The 25396-nt window shown below is 45.7% G+C and overlaps 2 pseudogenes across 1 annotated transcript in view; one reads left to right on the top strand and one right to left on the bottom strand.

The window, feature by feature from the left end:
• Positions 1-11353, top strand: part of LOC105513909 — a 47948-nt pseudogene extending 36595 nt beyond the window's left edge. The window contains exons 4-8 of the transcript XR_001002098.1: positions 9769-9890; positions 9994-10110; positions 10558-10590; positions 10733-10780; positions 10949-11353. The product of XR_001002098.1 is annotated as a patr class I histocompatibility antigen, A-2 alpha chain-like (transcript). The remainder of the gene's footprint in view (positions 1-9768; positions 9891-9993; positions 10111-10557; positions 10591-10732; positions 10781-10948) is intronic.
• Positions 1-25396, bottom strand: part of LOC105513910 — a 107412-nt pseudogene that overhangs the window by 59801 nt on the left and 22215 nt on the right.

The following is a 25396-nucleotide window of genomic DNA, read 5'->3' as shown; positions in this document are numbered from 1 at the left end:
GTCCTGGAAGCCCCATCCTACTACTCTGTGGGCCCTGACCCTGGGGAAGACCTGGGCTGTTGAGGAGAGAATCAGGATGAACTGGGCTAGGGAGGCAGGAGGTAAAGGGCGGCCTACAGGGCTCAGCAGCTCCTCCGGGAACGCCTCCGCCCCGGGCTGGGGTCTGCAGACTCCTGAGGTCCTATCTCCAAATGCCGCCGCCCTAGGCCACCCTTCCTTTCTCCCCGCCCCTCTGTCCTCTCCCCAGGTTCCCACCTACAGTAAGAAGCTTCCAGGTGAGTGGCTCCAGGGCCGGGGCGGGACGTGGGAGGGAGCCCGGGAGGCTGGGTCCCGGCGGGGAGGCAGAGGGAACACGTCCCGGAAACAGTGGGCAGATTGGGACCCGAGGGGAGCGAGGCGGGGTTCTAGGTTCCCTGGGCCTCTCCCACCCACAAAATGCAGGTTCCCGGGGCCCAGGCCCGCAGTCCCTAGTAGTTGGAGGCCGGGCTCCGCCTCCACCACGCGCACCCTGGGCTCCTCAGCGGCGCCTTCGTGGGCAACACGCGGTTCCTGCGCTTCTACAGCCGTGGCGAGGATCAGAGAATGAAGCCGCGGGCGCCGCGGGTGGAGAAGATAGGACAGGACTGTGGACGCCCTGAAGAAAGTTCTCGATGACCACAACGAATGTGTTACTGAGTGGCCTGAGGTTCCTGAGCCGGCACAACCACCTGGGCCAGCGGGTGAGTGACGTCAGGCTCCGGGCACAGGTGTCCCTGCCACCCTACACGGGCAGACGGGTCAGGGTCTCCCAAGCGCGGGAGTGTGGGGCCTCAGTTGACCCCCCACGGGTGGGGAAGCGCTAGGGACATTTTGCTCCAGGTTTCTCCTTCATCTAGATGGTGACTGACTTCTGCTGTGACTAATCACAGTGGGAGGGAGGAGCTGGCGTGGGCGGGGCGAAGCGGGGATTCTGGCCCTTCCTGGGGCTGACACCTGGAGAGGTTCAGGGTCCCATACCTGCGGTTGCTGCGCGGCTGCGTGCTGGCACCAGTTGGGAACTTTCTTGGAGGACACTTTCAGCCCGCCTAGGACGGGAAATAATAGTTCATGTCCCTGAAGCAGGACGTAAAGACCTGGACAGCGGCGCGATCCGCGGCTCAGAGGATCAAGCGCACCTGGGAGAGGTTCTGTCACGGAGACTGCAAGGGAACCCGTAATGGGTCACTACACTAGGCGCAGAAGCCCGGAGCATGGCAAAGAGAGGATGCTCCTGGAAGGTACTGTAATCCTCGGGGTCGCGCGTCAGGATCTCCTGAAGCTGGAATTGTGTGACCTGGAGGTGTCCCTGTAGGAAGGAAGGAGGCACGAATCATGCTGCTTCCTTCTCCTCAGTATTTCTATTGTGGGCCTGGGGATTCTGCCCAGGCTCCTGAGGCTGTCCTGAGGGTGGGTGGGTAGAAGGGACAGGGAGGAGGAGTGCAGGGAGGTAACTAGGAAAGGACAGCAGTTCCCCTTGTCAACAGTGATGTGTTTGTCAGTAGTGGTGTACTTCACCGGGGGATCTTTTTCTTCCCTGGTCTTCTGTGCCCAACAATTAGAGACAACCTTTAACACAACCAGAAGATAAAATACCAGGAAACCGAATCAGCACAGACACAGTGCATGAAAGTACCATAAACGACTGCTAGTTTCTAATATCACAATGTAATAGTTGGTGACTGTCAGAAGGTTGTAAAATCTGCATGTAAATTGGAAAAAAAAAAAACCAGAAATTTTAAAACTGAAAAATAGTATCACCAACGTTAGAAGTATAATAGTGGCTTCCCAGACAATGAGACACATGTGTAGAAAAAGCGCACTAGATATTAGGACAATTGCTTATCCTGCACCTATTTTTAATTTTGAAATTTCTTCTCAACCTCTAACAAGGAGGCTGAGAGCTGGGATTCTCATTAAATTTTTTCCATCTCTGAGACTTTCCTCAGATCAGCCATCAGCACTTGTGACCCATCACTCAGGACCTAATGGGAAGGTCACCTTGAGGTGCTGGGCCAAGGGATTCTACCCAGCAGAGATCACATTGATTTGACTGTGGGAGGGCGGACCACACCCAGGACGCACAGCATGGGGACCCCAGGCCTCAGGGCAATAGGACCTTCAAGAAGTGGGCAGCTGTGGTGGTGCCTTCTGGGGACGAGCAGGAATGCCCGTGTGTGTGTAGCGTGAGGGGCTACTCAGGCCTTTTATGCTGAAGTGGGTAAAAACGGGTATAAGGTAGAAACCCCTTCACAGAACTGGCAAGCAGGAGCTGTTCTGGACCCTGTGACAGGCTCAGAGTTTTGACCTGCAGGTCGAGACCCCTTTCATTCCCTTCTCAGAACCCCCTTCCCAGCTCATCCTAACCATCATGGAAGCCATTTCTGACTCAGAGCTACTTCCTGCTCTGGTCCTGGGACCTGTGGTGTGCAAGAAGTCTCAGGTATGGGAGGGACTAGAATGATGGTTTTGCCCCATCTCATGTGTAGGGATCCCACTGCTGCTGGGGGATTTGCCTAGTCACTTCTGCCTGTACTTGCTGGGGCTGGCGCTGGTGAACTCAGTCAAGCCACAAACCCTCAGAGGGAACCAGGCAGACAGGCAGACTGACTAGGAGAGCATTGCCTATCAAGTGGCTAATGGCCCCAATCATTTTATAAAAATGAAAGAGAAAAGAATACCAAAGTTCATTGCAAGGATCCTTAGCAAGAACTACTTGCATTTGGAAGAAAACCACAGAGAATTGTAAGGAACCATGTGACAGAGAGGACCAGGATGCCATGAAAATGGCCTTGGTTAAAAATAGGTCATTTGATCCTTGGTCACTGGCATCTCTCTAGATTTTCAAGTATACAATCTTCAATCTGATGTGCAAGGTAATTCCACCTTGTAAAGGATTTGATGTTACATTTTACCACCCATACAACTGAAATAAACTTTTACAGAGTTGGAAATGCATATTATTGATCAAAATAAATGAAACAAAAAAGAGTAGAAGGAATAGCCAGTGATGGAATAGCAAATATGAATGGAAAAAAACTTCAGAAACACATAATAGCAGTGCCGTTTACAATCATAGTGGTGTCCAAATCACTTCTATCACATCTCATTCAATAGCAGAAAGAAAGATATTAAGTTTATTATAGAATGCCCACTGAACAGCCAGTTTTTGCAAAAACTTATTTCTCAATTTGGGTTAACCACTTCAGGCTACTGCATCAAATCAAAGTTATTGGCATCTAGATGTGTTGACTGAAGTATGAAATTTACATTTTTGTAAATGAAGAGCAATCTGATTAGGCAATTGTCTTCTAAGTGAAAGCAAGTTTATTAGAGAAGTAAAGAAACAAAAGAAGGGCTACTCCATAGAGAGAGCAGTGCTGTTTTTTATTTTCTTAAGTGTAGGCAAATATTTTTTAAAAGATGATAATTCAATAATAAAGTTGGCGCTAGGGGCATACTTCCACTAAATTTGAGACATCTTAGACAAAACAAAGACTTATTTTCAAGGCATTATTTTTATGGCACTGAAGTCTTGAAACTATTTGATCTAGTTACTCTATGTTCTCGACCATGTTAACTCATTGAAGAGAACATTATTACTAAAGGTATTTGCAAGAAAAACTCAGAGATGCTGTTTTATCTCCATTCTCTGTCTCAAACTGTTTTCCCCTCAGCACCCAAGGCTCTGTGATGTCTTGAATTTTTATTCATTAATTTAAAAAGGAAAGCTTATCACAGAATTAGAAAAACACTATTTTAAAATTCATGTGGATCCAAAAAAGAGCTCATATAGCCCAGAGAATTCTAAGCAGAAAGAACAAAGTGGAGGAATCAGGCTACCTGACTTAAAACTATACTACAAGTCTACAGTAACCAAAACAGCATGGTATTGGTACAAAAACAGGCACATAGACCAATGGAACAGAATAGAGAACTCAGAAGTAAGGCTGCACATCTAAAACCATGTGACCTTCAAAAAACCTGACAAAAACAAGCAATGGGGAAAGGATTCCTTATTTAATAAATGATGCTGGGAAAACTGGTAGCCATATGCAGAAAATTGAAACTGGATTCCTTCCTTACACCTTACACAAAAATTAACTCAAGATGGGTTGAAGACTTAAATGTAAAACCCAAAACTACAAAAATCCCAGAAGAAAATCTAGGCAATTCCATTCAAGACATAGGCATGTTCAAAGATTTTATGATGAAATCACCAAAAGCAATGGCCACAAAAGCAAAAATTGACAAATGGGATCTAATTAAACAAAAGAGCTTCTGCAGAGCAAAAGAAACTATTATCAGAGTGAACAGACATCCTACAGAATGGTAGAAAATTTCTGCTATCTATCCATCCGACAAAGGTCTAATATTCAGAATCTACAAAGAACTTCAGCAAATTTACATGAAAAAATAACTTCATTGAAAAGTAGACAATGGATATGAACAGGCACCTCTCAAAAGAAGAAATACATGTGGCCAACAAACATATTTTAAAAAGCGCAACATCACTAATCATTAGAGAAATGCAAATCAAAACCACAATAAGATACCTTCTCATGCCAGTCAGAATGGCAATTATTAAACAGTCAAGAAGCAACAGATGCTGGTGAGGTTGTGGAGAAATAGCAATGCTTTTACACTGTTGTTGGAAATGTAAATTGATTCAACCATTGTGGAAGACAGTGTGGCAATTTCTCAAAGATTTAGAACCCGAAATACCATTTTGCCCAACAATCTCATTACAGGGTGTACACCCAAAGGAATATAGATCATTCTATTATAAAGATACATGCATGTGTATGTTCATTGCAGGACTTTTCACAAGAGCAAAGACATGGAATCAACCCAAATGTCCATCAATGATGGACAGGATAAAGAAAATGTGGTTCATATACACTATGGAATATTATACAGCCATAAAAATGAGTGAGACAGTGTCCTTTGTAGGGATATGGATGAAGCTGGAAGCCATTATCCTCAGCAAACTAACACAGGAACAGACAACCAAACACTGATGTTCTCACTTATAACTGGGAGCTGAGCAATGAGAACACATGGACACAGGGAGAGGAATGGCACACACTGGGGCCTGTTGGAGGAGGGCAGAGGTGGGGGGAGCATTAGGAAAAATAGCTAATGCATGCCAGGGTTAGTACCTAGGTGATGGGTTGATAAGTGCAGTAAACCACCATGGCACACGTTTACCTATGTAACAAACCTGCACATCCTGCACATGTACCCGGGAACTTGAAATAAAATTAAGTTTCATTAAAAGACAAGCTTAAAGCATTAAAAAAAGTAATTAGATAAAAGAAGCCTTTGATTTACGAAATACTGAAACAATAGTTTCAATTTTGTTTTTAACATATATGCAAATCCTTTAATACTGCTCCCTTCCAGAGATGCAGCTTAATTCCCTCTCTTGAGTGTGGCTTGGACTTAATGACGCACTTCTGACATGGCCCAGTTCTGTGTTCCCACCCAAATCTCATCTTGAATTCTCATGGGGATTGCAATCCCCAGGTATTGGGGAAAAGACCTCATGGGAGGTGATTGGATCATGGGGATGGTTCCCCCATGCTGTTCTCATGATAGTGAGTGAGTTCTCATGAGATCTGATGGATGGTTTTATAAGGGGTTTTTCCCCGCTTTGCTCTGCATTTCTCTCTCCTGCCACCATGTGAAGAAGAATGTGTTTGCTTCCACTTCTGACATGATTGTAAATTTTCTGGGATGGCCTCCTCAGCCATGCAGAAATGTGTCAATTAAATCTCCTTTCTTTATAAATTTTGCAGTCTTAGTTATTTATAGCAGTGTGAGAATGGACTAATACAACTTCTAACTGATAGAGTAATGCTGACATAACAGTTTTTGACTCTGTGGGTAGAAAATAAAACATTCTGTGGTTTCCCCCTTCTCTCTCTCTCTCTCTCTGGGATCAGGAGCTCTGGGGGAAGCCAGCTGTTGTGCTGTAAGCAGCCCTGAAGGAAGGTCCATGTGGCTAAGAACTGCAGACTTCTGGGACCAGACAACAAGGAGCTAGGCCTTTTCCAACAGCCATGTGACTGAGCCATGTTTCATGTGAATCCTCAGTGAAGCCCTTAGATGATGCAGGCCTAGGTTGACAACTGGACTGCAACCTTGTGAGGGGCCCTGAGCCAGAAGCACTCAGGAAAACCTCTCCTGGATTCCTGACCATTGGAAACTGCGGGAGATGATGAATATTTGCTGTTTTGAGCCGCTAAGTTTTATATAATTTGTTATGCAATAGTAAATAACTAATACATTTTCACAAGACAGGATGTATTATTACATGGTAATTTGCATTTACTCTAAATTTATTTATTTATTATTATTACTGAGACAGGGTCTCACTCTGTCACCCAGGCTGGAGGGCAGTGGCATGATCACCATGCCCTGTAGTGTTGACCTCCTGGGCTCAATGGATCCTTTGACCTCAGCCTCCTGAATAGCTGGGACCACAGGCATAAACCGCCATGCCTGGCTAATTTTCTAATTTTTTTGTAGAGATGGGGGTTTCACCATGTTGCCCAGGCTCATCTTGAACTTCTGGAGTCAACAAATCTGCCTTCCTCTGCCTTTCACAGTACTAAGATGGCAGGCATGAGCCACCACACCTGGCCTAAATTAATTATAAGACATTAAACATGTAACTTAGTTTTAAAAGGTAAGGAGAATGTCCATGGCTGAAGAGGATGTATTTTATTACTGTTCACAATGATCACTTTACTACAACTTCAATTTCCAACTGTGTCCCTATAAAACACAAAAGAAGACCTAACCCTTGCTAGGCTGACTCTGTGATGGCCTCAGCAACCAACTCCTGGTCATTCACCTTCCTCCAGTTATTCAGCCAACTCTAATGTAGGTGCTGCTGTGAAGAAATTTAGCAGATATAATTAAGGGCCTCAATTAGTTGACTTTAGGCTGGGTTTATCCTGCTTGGACTGTCCTAATCAGGTGAGCCCTTGAAAGGACCGGGTTCTTCCTGAGCATAGAGATCCACAGTGTGAGAGGGATTCAACATGAGGGATTTTCTCCACTGTGGGCTTTGAAAATGAAGAGGCTGTGTAGGAAAGAACACTGATGGGCATCAGGAATTGAGTGCAGCCCTCCCTGTTCTCTACAGTGACAGCCAGCAAGGAACAGGGACCTCAGTCTTACAACTGCCAGAAACTGCATTCTGCCACCTCTGTATAAGCCTAAAGGAGGATTCAAAATGAAAACGCAGCTTGGGAAGCCCAGAACAGAGATTCTGTCCACATCATGCCCACATTTCTGACTAAGGAACTATAAGCAGATAAATGGGTATTGTTTGGCCAGGCGTGGTAGTGCATGCCTGTATCCTAACATTTGAGGAGCTGACACAGGAGGATCACTTGCAGCGAGGACTTTGAGACAAGCCAGGATAATACAGTGAGACATTGGTCTCCACAATTTTTTTTTTTAATTAGCTGGGCATGATGGCACTTGCCTGCAGTCCTAGCTACTCTGAAGACTGAGGCAGGAGGGTCCCTTGAGCCCAGGAGTTTGAGGCGGCCGTGAGCCATGATCATGTGACTGCACTTCACCCTGGATGAGAGAGGGAGACTCTGTCTTTAAAAATAAATCAATGAATACAATAAATAGGTGTTGCTTAAAGCCAATGTTTGTGATAACTTGTTACCCAGTCTTATAGAATTCATACACAGGCTCAACAGACTCAAGGAATGAGCCGATGAATTCATATGCACACTAGTTTCATAAAATAAAATCTTTTTAAATTTTTTCAGTGTTTTACATTTTATAATTTTCTGTGGTGCAATTTAATACACTCATATTTCATTCAGTCAGTTAACAAAATTAATTTAGTCCCTACGATGAACCAAGTATGCCCTTGTATGTTCACGTGCCTGACAACCTAGAAGCCACAAGACCAACACGGAGCCACTAGAGTGTTTTAGGTGAAGGAATGACACACGCTGCACATGCTGACTCACAGTATCCGGACCACTGTGAAGTGAAGAGTCATGTAGCAGGTAATTGGTCAGTGCTAGAGCCACAGTTCAGGAGTGACAGTGTGGTGGTGACTAAGGGGAGAGGAGGGCCTGAGGGATGAAAGTGATGGAGGGAAGGGCTGGAGAAGCAGGAGGTGAGGAAAAGGAGCAGAGGGAAGAATTCAAAAGCTGCAGAATTCTGAGGTTTAAACACATTGTTTTATAGATTTTAATATATCTGTCTATAGAGCCTCGCACGATGTTCTTTACAGTTGGCCTTTAATACCTTATATGAGTCTGCCAAAAAACTAGTTGTTTTTTGTGTTAGATTTATAACATACTAAGTGTTCCTATAAAATATACACACCACCACTTAGATGTGTATACTTCCTAAAATCAGGCAGTGCATTTAGCACTGGTGAGGGGCATTGTGAACACTTGCAACTTTGAGGTGAATAAAGTCTACTGGCTCCTGGTTGCAACATATAGTAACACAGTGTGCTACTTTGTATTGAGGAGATGTCCTGGACTCACACAGAAACTCAGGGCTATGGAATGAAAGTATATTTAAAATACAAGTGGGAGTCACAGATACATTGTCTGGGAAGGTGAAACTTAGGAGCTTTGTGAATGCTGTTGTAATGCTTTTAGACACATTTATATATCGAGCGGCTAAAGACACATTTTTTACCACTAGATTTCTGATCATTTAGGGGTTACCGAGATTCTGCTACCCGCTGTATTTAATAAACAAAAAGCAAACTGGTCTCTATTCTATCTCATGCATGCAAGTACAGCTTTTCTAGATTTAAAGAAAAGAAAAAGAAAAAGAAAAGAAAAGCAAAAAAGAAAAGAAAAGAAACCTGTCTCTACACCTCCATTCCCAGGGCGGGCTCACTCTCTGGTGCCAAGCTCCCTGGGTTGAGAGTTCAGGGGGACATGTAAGTAGCGGGAGGCAGGGAGTCCTGGGACGGGATTTCTGGGATGAAATTGAAGGGAGAGGGACAGGGACCATGCCCATGGTTTCTCCCTGGTTTCTCAGACTGCTGGGCCAAGACTCAGGGAGACATTGGGACAGAACGCTTGGCACAGGAAGATCGAGGTCAGGGTGAAGTCCCAGGGCCCCGGGCGTGGCTCTCAGGATCTCAGGCCCCACAAGCGGTGTATGGACTGGGGAGGCACAGGATTAGGGATTCTCCAGCTCCGCAGCGTTTCTCTTCCTCTCCCAACCTGCCTCAGATCCTTCTTCCTGGATACTCATGAGGCAGACTCAGTTCTCACTCCCATTGGGTGTCAAGTTTCTACAGAAGCCAATCATTGTCGCTGCGGCCCCTTTTCTAAAGTCCCCAGTCACCTATCTGGACTCAGATTATCCCCAGATGCCAAGGACGCAGTGGAGCAGTGGAGAGCCTACCTGGAGGGCGAGTGCGTGGAGTGGCTCCGCAGATATCCCAGGTGCCATTGACCAGGCTGGTGTCTGGGTTCTGTGCTCTCTTCCCCATCCCAGGTGTCCTGTCCATTCTCATGAGGGCCACATGCCTGCTACTGGAGTGTCCCATGAGAGATGCAAAGAGCCTGAATTTTCTGATTCTTCTCGTCAGACCCCCTACCAAGACACATGTGACACCATCCCATCTCTGACCACGAGGCCACCCTGAGGTGCTGGGTCCTGGGCTTCTACCCAGATCACACTGACCTGGCAGTGGGATGAGGAGGACCAGACCTAGGACACTGAGCTTGTGGAGACCAGGCCTGCAGGGAACGGAATCTTCCAGAAGTGGGCAGCTGTGGTGGTGCATTCTGGAGAGGAGCAGAGATACACCTGCCATTTGCAGCATCAGGGACTGCCTGAGCCCTTCACCCTGAGATGGGGTGAGGAGGGTGATGGGGGTGTCATGTCTCCTCGGGAAATCAGGAGCCTCTCTGGACACCTTTAGCAGGGTCGGGATCCCCTCACCTTCCCCTCTTTTCCCAGAGCCATCTTCCCAGTCCACCATCCCCATCGTGGGCATCATTGCTGGCCTGGTTCTGCTTGGAGCTGTGGTCACTGGAGCTGTGGTTGCTGCTGTGATGTGGAGGAGGAAGAGCTCAGGTGAGGAAGGGGTGAGGAGTGGAGGTCTGAGATTTCTTGTCCCACTGGGGGTTTCAAGCCCCAGATAGAAATGTGCCCTGCCTGGTTACTGGGAAGCACCATCCACACTCATGGGCTGACCCAGCCTGGGCCCTGTGTGCCAGCACCTACTCTTTTGTAAAGCACCTGTGACAATGAAGGACAGATTTATCACCTTGATGATTGTGGTGATGGGGACCTGATCCCAGCAGTCACAGGTCATGGAGGAAGGTCACAGCAGAGGACAGATCTTAGGAGGGCAGTTGGTCCAGGACCCACACCTGCTTTCTTCGTGTTTCCTGATCCTGCCCAAGGTCTACGGTCACACATTTCTGGAAACTTCTCTAAGTTCCAAGACTAGGAGGTTCCTCTAGGACCTCATGGCGCTGCTTCCTTTCTGGTTTCTTACAGGACATTTTCTTCCCACAGATAGAAAAGGAGGGAGATACTCTCAGGCTGCAAGTAAGTGTGAAGGAGGCTGATCCCTGAGATCCTTGGGATATTGTGGTCGGGAGCGTATGTGGGAGCTCACCCAGCCCACAGTTCCTCCTCTAGCCACATCTCCTGTGGGCTCTGACCAGGTCCTGTTTTTGTTCTACTCCAGGCAGTGGCAGTGCCCAGGGCTCTGATGTGTCTCTCAAGGCTTGTAAAGGTGAGACCCTGGGGGGCCTGATGTGTGTGGGGTGTTGGGGGGAACAGTGGATGCAGCTGTGCTATGGGGTTTCTTTGGGTTGGATGTTTTGAACATGGGATGGGCTGTTTAAAGTGTGACTCTTCACTGTGACGGATATGAATTTGTTCATGAATATTTTTTCTATAGTGTGAGACAGCTGCCTTGTGTGGGACTGAGAGGCAAGATTTGTCCACACCTTCCCTTTGCGACTTCAAGAACCCTGGCTTGCTTTCTGCAAAGGCACCTGAATGTGTCTGTGTTCCTGTAGGCATAATGTGAGTAGATGGGGAGATCACCCCACCCCCATGTTCATCATGACCCTCTTCCCCACGCCGACCTGTGCTCCCTCCCCAATCATCTTTCCTGCTCCAGAGAGGTGGGGCTGAGATGTCTCCATCCCTGTCTCAACTTTATATGCACTGAGCTATAACTTCTACTTCCCTATTGAAATTAGAATCCGAGTATAAATTTACTTTTTAAATTCTTGCCATAAGAGGTTAATTAAAGGAGAAGATTCCTAAAATTTAAGAGAAAAAATAAATGGAAAACATGAGAAACTTCCACAGTCCATGTGTTTCTTGTGCTGATTTGTCGCAGGGGTGGAGAGTAGACGGGGCTGTGCTCAGTGGGTGCTCAGGCCACCGTGGGCTTTATGTGGTCACTGCTCAGCTGAGTCATCTTTGCTGCTCCATTGTCTGTGGCCCTGGCCCTTCAGTAGAACCTTGACCCACCACGACCTGTGATCACAGAGACTTGGATGTCACCTAGGGCGGTCCCTACATACGAGGGTCCTTGTGGTATCAAGAAACAAATTTTCACACCTGTTCACCTCTTGCCCTCCTCCCAGGGCTCCTTCCTGGATTGTATTTTCCATCTTCTCTCCAGTCGTTAAAGGAATGAGATTTGGAAATTTGCAGAGAGGAGGGATCCCATAGTTTCTCATCATAGGTAAGTTTTTGTTGGAACTCCTCTTCTGCTCTCCTACTCGTCTTCCTGCCCTGAGTTGTAGTCATCCCAGTGCTGGTTCCAATCCAAACTCATGGTTTTATAAAGCGGAGACTAATTTAGATTCATATGTGGTTGGATAATTGGACCCATAAGTCTAGGGTTATCTTTCCTGAAGAGAAAAATATGGTTGTGTGCTGCAGTGTCCAGGAGGATTGGTGTGGGAGGAGGGAGGGAGGGAGGACACAAAAGCAGCCCTGGTGAGAAAAGTACTGTGGAATCAATGTCTGCATGAGAGGATGTTGTTCTTTAGATGCCACAAAACGGCATTTGTCCTGAGGCTACATTAATAAAGATATTGCCTTTAGAGTAGGGAGGTGCACTACAGTGGTCATTCATTCAACTGACATTTGTTGTCTGCTAGGGATATGACTGTTTTTGCATTTAGAAATCATCACTAAAGTAAAAACAGAAAGGTTTCTGGCATTCTGGTGCATGCGTTCTAGATGCAAACTTGCATGGCTTGCACGCTGCATGTGGCCCAGGACAGTTTTGAATGTGAGGACTCTTTTGCTTATCTGTGGCAGACCTGAGACCTGGAGTGAGTGCACCCACCTCCCTCAGGGTCAAGAGTGAGGGCTTTAGAACCCTCCTTTGCAGTGATGTGCAAAAATAGAGGCCATATTACTGTGAGAACCCAGAGTAGCAGCCAAGCAGGCTCGACCTTCAAGGAGTTGTGGGAAAGGTTAATAGAGTGGTGTTCCAGGGTCAGAACAGAAGGGCAGCCAGCAAGGACACTGCTTGATATTTATGACGGGAATGCAAGAATTCAGGAGCAGAAGGCCAAGGGTGTTTGAGGAAATACAAAGTCATGATCCCAGTTTCAATTCCTAGACTTCGGCCAAGCTTCAGATTCAGAATCCAGTGACTGAGGAGGTGTCCACATTCCTAAAAGGAGGGACCTTGGGACACCGTGTCGAGTACATGTTGGGACAAATCCATCAGCCCTTCTCCAAAGGAGCCTGTAGCCATTTAATCAGGAGACGGGATAAGTATTAACACTGGGTGTGAGCAGACATTGATGCCCAGATTCCCACAGCACCATCACGTCCCCATCACAGTGGGGCTTACAGAGGCCAGGGAATAAACCTGGACACATTATGGCCCAGAGTGGGAGCACTGGATCCATAAACCCGGTCCTGATTATCTCCCCTTTCCCCATGTGCATAATTGGCCTTGATGCACTGGCAACTGGAGTCACCCCACACTGCGTCCCTAGTCTGGAGAGTAAGGGCTCTCATCGTGCTGAAGCCCAAAGGGAATCCTCTAAAACTTCCCTCATCCCAGCCAAGCCAGAAGCAATATTGTGTCACAGGGTGGGTCTTGTGGAGGGTACTACAGGTATTGTAGGGGTAGCACTGCCATTAGAGAGCTGAAGGATGCAGGATGGTGTTGGCCACCTGCCAAGATCCTGTTACTTCCATATCATTCAGCAATCTGTCCCTGAAGAAGCCTGATATGGATAAAGAATGAATGGAATTCCTCCAGACTTGACCAAGTAGGAGTCCTGATTGCAGCTGCCATGCTGGCTGGATATCACTGCTTGGGGAGATTAATAAGGCCTCAGGCACATGGCAAGCAGCTGTGAATATGGTGATTGCATTCCTTCCCATTCCATTTAGAAAATGGATATGGAATGATTCACATTCACATGGGATTTATAAGGCATTTATTTATAGCTTCCCTCAGGGCTACCTTAACTCCTGAACCTTCTATAAAAATCACCTTAAGAGATCTGGACAAATCAGACATCACACAGAATACTAAATCTCTTTATCTCATTGGCAATATCACATAGATCGGGAAGGATGAGGAAGAGGAGGAAAGTACGCTGAATTCCTTGGCAAAACTTACACTACAGAAGGTGAAGATTAACCTTACAGAGCTTCAGGAGTGGTCACTGCAGTGAGGTGTGATGTGTCCATTGGTTACAGGCATGCAGGGCTCTCCCCTCCAAAGTAAAAGACACACTTGCATCTTGCATCCTCACCAGAAGGAAGGATGCACACTACCTGGTAAGCCTCTCTGAGTTCTGGCAACTCCACATTCCACATGTAAGTATATTGCTTTGGCCCACACTCTGGGTGATATAAAAGGAGGCCAGTTTTGAGTGGGGCCTGGACAGGAAAGGACACTGCAGCTGACGCAGGCTGTGGTGCAGCCAGTCACCATCCCTCAGCAACTAGTGCTGGAGGTGGCAGTTTGGGGAAAGATGCAGGATGGAGCTGAACCAAGCATCAGTGGGAGTCAGAATGGAGGGCCTGGGATCAGAAGTAAGGTCATGGAATCCACAGCAGAGAAACATGCTCCTTGTTAGAAGCAACTTTTAGCATGTTCTTGGCCCTGATAAGATAGAATGCTTGATCATGGGACACCAAGCAACCATGTGATTCCAAGTGCCTGTGTGTATTGGCTTCTATGTGACCCATAGAGTCATAGATGGGACAGACCCAGCGCCATCTATCATGAGATGAAAATGGTCCATGTGGGTTGAGCCTCAATTCCATGTTAACACCCACAGAAAACACCCAGTCCTGACGTGGCCCTGAATCACCAAACAAAATGAAGATAAATTGAAGTTAGCCAGTCCACATCATGGATCAGCCTAGGCCTGATAGGAAGGACCCATGAGTGGAGCAACCACAGTGGTAGGGATGAAGCTACAAATGAGTCCAGCAGCACTGACTGCCCCCTACTAATACCAATCCAGCTACTGCTTTCACTGAATACTCTGCTTGTGAGCACTATAGACCAATGATGGGCACCGATAGGGCACTATTTCTAACTGACTAGCCCCTAAGTGACAAGTTGAATAGCTTGAACCCCATCCATCCTGGAAGGGGCAGAAGTTCATCCTCACAGGCATAGGCACCTATTTGATGTGGTGTGGTTTTCCTCTCTGCTCTCAGACCCTCGGCCAGCATCCCTATTGGAATTCCTGATCCACTGGCTCAGAATTTCAGTACATTATCTGCCTGGGGGACATACCTCAAGGGGAAGGGGATGAAGCATGGGCCATGACCGTGGGATCCCCTGGTCACATCACCACCTGTGCCTCTCAGATCCTGCCAGGCGCACAAGAGTCATGGACAGGACCCTACAGGCACAACTCACTACCAGCTTGGATGAAACCCTCTGAGGAATGGGTGTCATTTTTCAGGATGTGATACATGTATTGAATCAAAGACATCTCTATGGTGCTGTTTTCAGAAGGCAGAATACGTGGGTCCAAAACCAAGAAGTCGAAGCAAGTGTGTCTCATTCCTTATATTCACCCCCAGGGTGATTGATTTATTTTATTTATTAGTAAATAAATACATAAATAACATAAGTAAAAGAATTTATTTATTTATTTTATTCATTATATTCACCTCCAAGGTGATTTTGCTCTTCTTACCTCCAAAATCTGGACTCCACAGGGCAGGAGGTCCTGATTTCTCAAAGGGGGCACACTGGCAAGGAGACAAATGAAAGCTCATGGAACATGGAATTGTGGTTGCACCCAGGGATATTTGAATAGTATGTGCCCAGAGACAAGCAGGTGAGAAGAGGAGGAGGCAGGGCTGCTGTCACACAATGAGGGCAGGAGAAGTGTGCGTAGAAACCAGGAGATCCTTTGGGGATCTCCTGGTTTCCCTTGCCTGTTGTAAGTGTGAGCAGAATCATCCAGCAACCCAGCCTGAGTGGTTTTGATATTCAAGAGCCCAGAACCCTCTGTAAGGAAGGATTGAGTCATACTCCTAGGTAATGTACCAAGGCTCTGCTCCTGTGCTCTGACATCCTCAGCAGGATTAGTGCAGAAGCCCTGCTTCCCGTGAGTGGTTCCCAGCCACTGACTGGTCGCAGCAGGCACACTAAGGTAGGCCATTACCGGGAGACAGGGGACTCCTCTGATGGCCAAATGTGGCTCCAGAACTCCTCCATGCCCTTGCTCAACCCTGCTTAGATTGCCTGTGCTCTTGGGTGCATCGAATAAACTTTCTCTCCTTCTGTCCAGCACTTGGGGTCACACTTGCATTATTGTCTGCCACCTTTTCCAGGGATTTCTGGCTCACTTCCCATATTCCCTTACAGGTGTGTTCCCTCATAAAATGCTGCAGACTTTAAGCTCCTCTTGGCATCTGCTCCTTGGAGAACTTGGATCAAAAAGCATTTCCATCTGCACACTAATAACTCTTATTTATTACAACCTGTAAAATCTGTCTCTTTATCCAACTTCTGCCACCCCCATAAAATCTAGTTTGCTTGTGTTTGTAGTGTCTCTTTGAATTAACAGATATTTGTTGTATTAAGACACTAGATTTTGAGGTAGTTTGTGACACAGCAGTTAATAACTATTAAGGCTTTCTTACGTTTCTATTATTCCATGGATGTTATCTATATCTTTTAATTCCCTGCATTTTAATAATGTTAAACATACTTGCTGTTTCCAATCCTTTCCTCCTATTCTTTTGTGAAAATTTTCATTTTGTCTTTCTCTGTCCTTCTTTCCTCCTTTCCTCCCTCAGAGCTTTCTCTCTCCTTCCGTTTTTCAGAAACTCTATGTGGTTAGGCTAAAAGGAAGCATTATTTGAATTTTATGATTAAAGTATAAAACCATAGGCTGGGCGCGGTGGCTCAACCCTGTAATCCCAGCACTTTGGGAGGCTGAGACGGGCGGATCACGAGGTCAGGAAATCGAGACCATCCTAGCTAACACGGTGAAACTCCGTCTCTACTAAAAAATACAAAAAAAAAAACTAGCCGGCCGACGTGGTGGGCGCCTGTAGTCCCAGCTACTCGGGAGGCTGAGGCAGGAGAGTGGCGTGAACCCAGGAGACAGAGCTTGCAGTGAGCTGAGATCCAGGCCACTGCACTCCAGTCTGGGCGACAGAGCGAGACTCCGTCTCAAAAAAAAAAAAAAAAAAAAGTCTAAAACCATAATTTACAAAAAAAAAAAAAAAAAAAGTCTAAAACCATAATTTACAGGATAAAAGTAAAGAAAAGGAAGTTATTAATGGAATATGAAAAAATGCCTAGGATGATTCTGTAGCCAAGACAGTGGTTTTTAACATTTAATCTCCACCTTCAACTGAATGTTTTCAGAACACATGAGCAACATGAGCTCTTTCCCATTCTTGGTACAAGCACTTGGGAAATCAAATTAGCTTTATCTAGTATGATTAACATCCATACACCATATAATCCTACTGTCTGCCTCCAGATTATACACTCTGGGGACATTCTTGGCTATGTGTCTAGGAGATGTGTACACCAATGTTTATGGCAAAAAACTGGAAACAATCACATATACATCAATGGGAATTAACAAAATTGTGGTATATTTATAAAAAGTAAAACTTTAGCAGTAAAAATGAATGAGCAGCACCCTCCCACATCAGAGATAACTCTACTACACATAACGCGCATCGCAGAAGAATACACCTAGTGTGAGTTCCCTGTACTGGGAAGTTCAAAAAACACAAACTGTGATTTGGGTATATATGTACTTATTGTAAACATCTTTAGAGACAGTGAAAAGGAATAGTAAATACAAAACTCAAGATAGAGGTTGCTTTTGGGGGATATGATTGGGCAACAGTCTAGGGTGGCTTCACAGGTTCTGATTTTTATGCCAGGAGAGGATGTCCAGGTAGTTACTTGATCATAAATATTTATTTATTTATTTATTTATTTATTCATTCATTCATTCATTCATTCATTTTTGAGATGGAGTCTCACTCCTGTCACCCAGGCTAGAGTGTGGTGGTGTGATCTCAGCTCACTGCAACCTCTGCCTCCCATGCTCAAGTGATTCTCCTACCTCAGCCTTTGGAGTAGCTAGGATTACAGGCACCTGCCATGGCACCTGGCTAATTTTTGTATTTTTAGTAGAAACTGTGCTTCACCATGTTGGCCAGGCTTGTCTCCAACTCCTGATCTCTGGGGATCCACCCACTTCGGCCTCCCAAAGTGCTGGCATTAGAGGCATGAGCCACTGTCCCCGGCCCACAAATCTTTAAAGTGGCATTTTTCAAAATGCACCTTGTGTGCCATTCCTGATTATTTGGAAATGAAAGAGAAAAGAAAGTACAAAAGTTCATTGCAAGGATCCTTAGCGATAACTACACATGTTAAAACAAAGCCACAGCCAATTGTAAGGAGCCACGTGACAGAGAGGACCAGGATGCCATGAAAAATAGCTTGGCTAGAAATAGGTCATTTGATTCTTGGCTAATTGGCAACACTCTACACTCTCTGGTATACAATGTTCAATCTGATGTGCAAGGCAATTGTATCTTGAAAAGAATTTGAGAATTTGATATGTTGCTCACATTTTACCACACACACAAGTAAACTAATCTTTGATAGAATAGAAAAAAAGCATTGTTGAGCAAAATAAATTAAATGAAAAGACATAAAGAAATAACTAGTGATGAAATAGCAATAAGAATGGAAAATATGAAAGAGCTGCTTTTAAAGCAACATTAGAAGCACAAAATAACTGTACTTTTCAGAATCATACTGGAGTCCAAATCACTTCTACCACATCTAATTAAAAAACACAGTGAAAGATGTTACAGTGATCAATGGATGCCCACTGAATACCTAGTTATTGAAAAATCTTGTTTCTAGATTGGAGTTAACCATTTCCGCCTACCACATCAAACCGAATCATTGTCATGATGCTAAGCTAGTTGCACAGAGAGAAATGTGAGATACATTTTCCTAACTGCAAAGCACCCTGATTAGGCACATATTTTTGTAGAAACTTGAGTAAGACAATTGGCATTTTGGGCATTCTTAAACAGAATTACAAACTTCTGAGGAAAAACAAAGATAGTTATGATTGTAAAGGCATTATTGTATGGCACCAGTCTTGGAACTCTTTGATCTAGCTGCTGTATTTTCTCAACTTCCTTGCAATTCATCAAAGAGAACATTAATATTAAAGGAATTTGCAAAAAAATCTGAGATATTGTTGTATCTCCTTTCTCTGTCTCAAATTTTTATTCATTACTTTACAAAAGATAATTTTAAAGTATAAAGAAAATTAGTCAGATACAAGAAGCATTTGATTTACAAAATCCTGAAACAATAATGTTAATTGTGGTGCCAGCTACTTGGGAGGCTGAAGGAGGAGCATTGATCGCATGAGCCCAGGAGGTTGAGGCTTCAGTGAGTCATGAGCGTGCCACTGCATTGCAGCCAGGGCAGCAGAGTGATACTTTGTCTAAAAATAACTAACTAACTAACTAAATAAATAAATAAATAATAAAGGCAGTGCATGAGCACTGGTGAAGGGCACTTTGGCTGCATTGAGTGCTTGCAAATTTGAGGTGATCACATTCTGTACATTACTTAACATGCATACTGTACATACTTAACATGCACATAAATTCTTTGATACTCCTCCTTGCAGAGGTGCAGCTTCATTCCCTTCCTATGAGTCTGGCCTGAACTTAATGACTCACTTACAAACTGATAGAGTAATGCTGACATAATAGTTTGTGACTCTGGGTATAGATCATAAGACTCATGAAGTCTGGGAGTGGTCGCTCACACCCGTAATCCCAACACTTTGGGAGGTCAAGAGGGCAGATCATGAGTTCAGAAGTTTGAGACCAGCCTGGCCAACGTGGTGAAACCTCATCTCTACTAAAAATACAAAAATTAGCCGGGTGTGTTAGTGCATGCCTGTAATCCCAGTTGCTCAGGACACTGAGGGAGGAGAATTGCTTGAACCTGGAAGTCGGAGGTTGCAGTGAACCAAGATCCAGCCATTGCATACCAGCCTGGGTGACAGGGTGAGACTGTCTCAAAAACAAAGCAAAACAAAACAAAACAAAAGCCTCACTGCAGCTTCTACTTCGGTTCTGGTTCTTTCTTTCTCTGGGTTCATGAGCCTTGGGGGAAACCGGCTGCTGTGTCATAAGCAGGCCTGTGGAAAGGTCCAGGTGACAAGGAAGTGAAGCTGGGGCCAGACAATAAGAAGATGAAGCTTCTTCCAACAGCCACGTGGGGGATTCTTGTGTCTTGTGAATCCCCAGCCCCAATTGAGCCCTCAGATGATAAAGCCCTGGATGACAACTAGACTGCAACATTGTGAGAGGCCCTGAGCCAGAAGCACTCAGAGAAACCGCTCCTGGATTCCTGACCACTAGAAACTGTGGGACATGATAAATATTTGTTGATTTGAGTTGCTAAGTTTTAAATGACTTGTTATGCAGCAGTAGATAACTAATACACCTTCACAAGAGAGGATGAATCATTGAACTTTTTCATTTGCTCTAAATTGATTATAAGATATTAAACATGTCATTTGCTTTTAATATTTAAGAAGAATTTTCATGACTATATAAGATCTATTTTATTATCATTAACAATGACCTATTTTTTTTTTTTTTACCTTCAATTTGTATGTTCTATTCAAACACAAAAGGAAGATCGAGGCTATGCTAGGCTGATTGTATGATGACACCTCAATAACTACCCTTGGTTATTCACGTTACCCCAGTTACTCAGTTGACACTAATGCAGGTGCTGCTGTGAAGGGGTTTTGCAGAGAGATTTCAGGTCCCTGGTCAGTTGACTTGAAGATGGGGATTATCCTGCATGGACTCTCCTAATCAGGTAAGCTCTGAAAAAGACTGGGTTCTTCCTGAGACCTGAGACTCACAGTGTAGAGGGGTTCAGTGTGAGGGGTTTCCTCCACTGTGGGCTTTGAAAATGGAGGGGGCAGGGGGAAAGAACACTGGTGGCCAATAGGAATTAGAAACTCTCCCCACTGTCTACTCTGATAGCCCTAAGGAAACAGGGACTTTAGTCCTACAATTGCCAGAAACCAAATTCTGCCAACGAGCTCTATATAAGCTTGGGGGAGAACCTCAATCTTAAGATGAGCGTACAGCTTTGCAAAACCCTGAACAAAGAATCTCTCACACTAGGCCTGGATTTCTGATGAAGGAAATGTAGACAAATAAATGAGTGCTCTTTTAAGCCACTAAGTTTGTGGTAATTGGTTATGTACTAAGAGAAAATTAATAAACAGATTCAACAGTTAAACATATGACATTTTCTCCATTGGAATGAATTTATGAACTGATATTCATGGTAGTTGCATAAAACCAAATGTTTCCTAACTTGCTTTGCATTTTTCATTTTGTGATTTTTGTGTGATGCAATTTTTAACAAAATCATATTTCATTCATTCAAGAAAGTTAACTTAGTGACTACTATGTGACAGATATGCTTTTATATCCTGTAGACACAGCTTTGATCAAAACAACCCAAAGCCTCTGTGCTTGTGCCTCCCATTCTAGAGGCTTCTTGAGAGTGAGATGGAGCCATTGGAGGGTTTTAAGTGAAGAAATGACACAATCTGACTCACATCAGCAGAATTGCTGACCACTGTGGGGGAAACAGTCATGGGCAGCAGGAGAGGGGACAGAGCTAGGGCTACAATTCTGTAATGACCGGGTAGTAGAGACTAAGGGGAGAGAAGGGCCTGATGGGTGACAGGGACAGACAGAAGGGCTGGAGAAGCAAGAGGTGAAGTAAAGGAACAGAGAGAAAGAATTCTGAAGCAATAGAATTATCAGACTTAAACATAGTGTTTTATGAGTTTTTAATCCATTTATCTGCAGAGCCTGGCACAGTGTTACTTGCACCTTGGTCTTTAATACATTCTGTGGGGCTGTCTAAAAACTAATTGCCTCCTTATGATAAACAGGTTAGAAAAGAATACCAAGTGTCCCAATAAAATATACACATAGCTTAGATGTGAATAATTCATAAATATAGGCAGGTGCATGGGATGGCCACTGTGGCTCATGCCTGTAACACCAGCATTTTGGGAGGCTGAGGCGGGAGGATCACTTGAGCTCAGGACTTCAAGACTAGCCAGAGAAACATAGGGAGACCTAATTTCCACAAATATATTTTTAGAAATATTAGCCAGGGTTGGTGGCACAAGCCTGTGGTGGCAGCTACTTGGTAGGCTGAAATAGGAGCATTGATGGTATGAGCCCAGGAGGTCGAGGCTTCAGTGAGTCATAAGCGTGGCACTGCACTCCAGCCAGGGCAACAGAGTGATACTCGGTCTAAAAATAACTAACTACATAAATAAATAATAAATAAATAAAGGCGTTGCATGAGCGCTGGTGAAGGACACTTTGGCTGCATTGAGCACTTGCAATTTTGAGGTGATTAAATTCTGTCCAGGCTCCTGGTTGCAACACACGGTAACACATCGTGCTTTGTGTTGAGATGTCCTGGACTCGCCCACACAAACTCAGGGCTATGAAATAAAGATAATTTAAAAATACAACAGACCAGAGTCACAGACACACAATCTGGGAAAGTAAAACTTAACTTTGTGAGTCTAATTGCAATGCGTTTAGACACATTTACATATGTTGGGGCCAAAGATCACCTCTTTTATAAATTAGATTCGTGATCATTCAGTAGTTACCAAGATTGTGCTACCCGCTGTAGCACAAGACCCCACAAGAGCCCCAGGCGCCTATACCAGATTCCATTTTCAGTTCAGGCCCAAATCCCCGGGGGTTGGTCGAGGCGGAGGCGGGGCTCAGTGGCCTGGGCTGACCGCGGTCACTGGGAATGGGTCTCACTCCCTCCGTTGTATACACAGCTGCGACCTGGACCCGGACTGGAGCCTCCTCCGCGGGGATGAAATTAACCTACGACTGCGCCAGTTACCTCCTCATAAACCAGGAACTGCGCTCTTGGACAGCACCAAACAAGGCGGCTCAGATGCTTTGGCGGAGAAACAGGCAGAGCTGCTCAAAACCTACCTGCAGGGAAAGTGGGCGGAATGGCTCAGCAAAGGCCTTAAGAATGGGAAGGAGACGCAGCAGTGCGCGGGTACCAGCGGCCACGGGGCGCCTCACTGATCTCCTGCAGATCTGCCCAAGTCACCTTCCAAAAGAAGGGAAGGAAAATGGGACCAACGCTAAAACATCCCTCTCCCTCTTGTCCTGAGGAGGAAGAGTCCTCCTGGGTTTCCAGATCCTACACCATAGAGTGACTGAGGGCCCGCCCTGCACTCTGGGACAATAAAGGATGAAGTTTCTGAGGGAGTGGAGAAGACAATCCCTGGAATACTGATCAGCTGTCCCCTTTGTCCCCACAGCAGCCTTGGGCACCAGAAATTTTCCTCTCAGGCCTTGTTCTCTGCCTCACACTCAATCTGTATTTGTGGGTCTGATTCCAGCTCTTTTAAGTCCCTCTGCCTCCGCTCAGGTCAGGACCAGAAATCTCTGCTCCAGCCTCAGACACTAGAACTTTCCAAGGAATAGGAGATTTCCCCAGGTGCCTGTCCAGACTGGTGTCTGAGTTGCTCCCTTCTCCACTTCAGGTGTCCCATCAATTCTCAGGATGGTCCCATGAGGTGGAATGTCCCATGAGGAATGCAAAGTGCCTGAATGTTCTGACTCTTCCCCTCAGAACCCCAAAAGACACACATGACCCACCACCCCATCTCCAACCATGAGGCCACCCTGAGGTGCTGAGTCCTGGGCTTCTGCCCTGTGGAGATCACACTGACCCAGTAGCGGGATGGGGAGGACCAAATGTAGGATGCAGTTTATGGAGACCAGACCTGCAGGGTACAGAACCTTCCAGAAGTGGGCAGCTGTGGTGGTGTCTTCTGGAGAGGAACAGAGATACACATGCCATGTGCAGCACAAGGGGCTGACAGAGCCCCTCACCCTGAGGTGGGTAAGGAGGGGGATGAGGGGTCACGTCTCTTCTCACGGGAAGCAGGAGTCCTTCTGGAGCCCTTCAGCAGGGTCAGGGTTGGAGGCCTGATGGTCAGAGCCCCTCACGTTCCCCTCCTTTCCCAGAGCCGTCTTCCTAGCCCACCATCCCCACCTTGGGCATCGTTACTGTCCTGGTTGTTCTTGGTGCTGTGGTCACTGGAGCTGTGGTCACTGCTGTGATGTGGAGGAATAAGAGCCCAGCCCAGGTAGGAAAGGGGTGAGCTCCAAGTTTTCTTCTTCCATTGGTGGATTCCCAGCCCCAGATAGGAGTTGGCTTGTATTCTGCCTAGTTGTGAGGCACCATCTCTGTGCCTCTATCAACACTTCCTCTTTTGTAAAGAACTTGTGAAAATGAAGGACACATTTATCACCTTCATTGGAGTCATGGGAACCTGACTCCCAGCAGTCACAGGTCAGGGGAAGGTACCCGCGTGGGACAGACCTCACTAGGACAATTAGTCCAGTTTCAACACATCATCTTACCTAGGGTTTCCTAATCCTGACCTGGGTCTGCAGTCACAGTTCTGGAAACTCCTCTAGGGTCTCATGGCCCTGCCTCCTCCCTGGCCTCTCACAGTATGTTTTCTTTCCACAGATGGAAAAGGAGGCAGCCGTGTTCAGTCTTCATGTAAGTGTGGTAGGGGTGGGAGAGTGATACCTGAGATCCTTGGGATAGTGTGGACAAGAGCCCATGGGGGAGCTCACCCATCCCACAATTCCTCCTTTAGTCACATCACATGTGCGCTCTGAATAGATTTTGCTTTTGTTCCACCCCAAACAGGGACAGTACCCAGGGCTCTGATGTGTCTCTCAAGGCTTGTAAAAGTGACATATTAGAGGACCTGAAGTCAAAGAGGAGTTGGGGCAGAAGGGATACAGTTAGAATTCGGAGTCTTTGATTTGCTATTCTTGAGGGTGTGGTGGGCTGTTCAGTGTCACCATTTACTATGACTGACCTAAATTTGTTCATGACTATTTTTTTTCTAAGACTGCCTTGTGAGGGACTGAGATGCAAGATTTGTTCATGCCTCCCCTTTGTGACTTCAAGAGTCTCTGGCTTCTCTTTCTGCCAAGGCATCTGAATGTGTCTACATCCCTGGTACCATGTGAGAAGAGGGGAGACCAGCCCACCCTCATGTCCACCATGACCCCTGATATTGCTTGGATCTGTGTCCCCACCCAGATCTCATGTTCACTTGTAATCTCTAAGGTTGGAGGTGGCACCTCAGGGAGGTGATTGGCTCATGAGGATGGATCCTTCATGAATGGTTTAGAACCATCTCTTTGGTGCTGTTCTTGTGACAGTTCTCACAAGATCTGGTGTTTAAAAGTGTGTGGCACCTCCCTGCTTTCTTTCCCTCCTACTCCAGGCTTGTAAGTCATGCCTGCTTCCCCTTAACCTTCCAGCATGATTGAAAGTTTCCTGAGGCCCTCTCATAAGTTGAGCAGATGCCAGAATCGTACTTTCATATAGCCTGCAGAACCGTGAGCCAATTTAAACCTTCTGTCTTTATAAATTATCCAGTCTTCGGTATTTCTTCATAACAGTTGAGAATGAATAATTCAGAAAATTGGTACTAGGAGTTGGGTACTGCAATAAAGGTAGCTAAAAATGTGAAAATGTCTTTGGAACTGGGTAACAGGTAGAGGTTGGAATAGTTTGGAGAGTTCAGAAGACAAGAAAATGGGGGAAAACTTGGAACTTCCTGGAGGTTTGTTAATTTGTTGGGACTAAAATGCTGACAGTGATATGGACAATAGAGTCCAGGCTGATGAGGTCTCAGATGGAGATGAGGAACTTACTGGGACCTAACTGGGACCTAGAGGA

This window comes from Colobus angolensis, unplaced genomic scaffold, assembly GCF_000951035.1.
Source record: "Colobus angolensis palliatus isolate OR3802 unplaced genomic scaffold, Cang.pa_1.0 Scaffold237, whole genome shotgun sequence".
Classification (NCBI taxonomy): Eukaryota; Metazoa; Chordata; class Mammalia; order Primates; family Cercopithecidae; genus Colobus; species Colobus angolensis.
The sequence above is the reverse complement of the archived record's forward strand: the minus strand, read 5'-3'. Positions and strand labels throughout refer to the sequence as shown.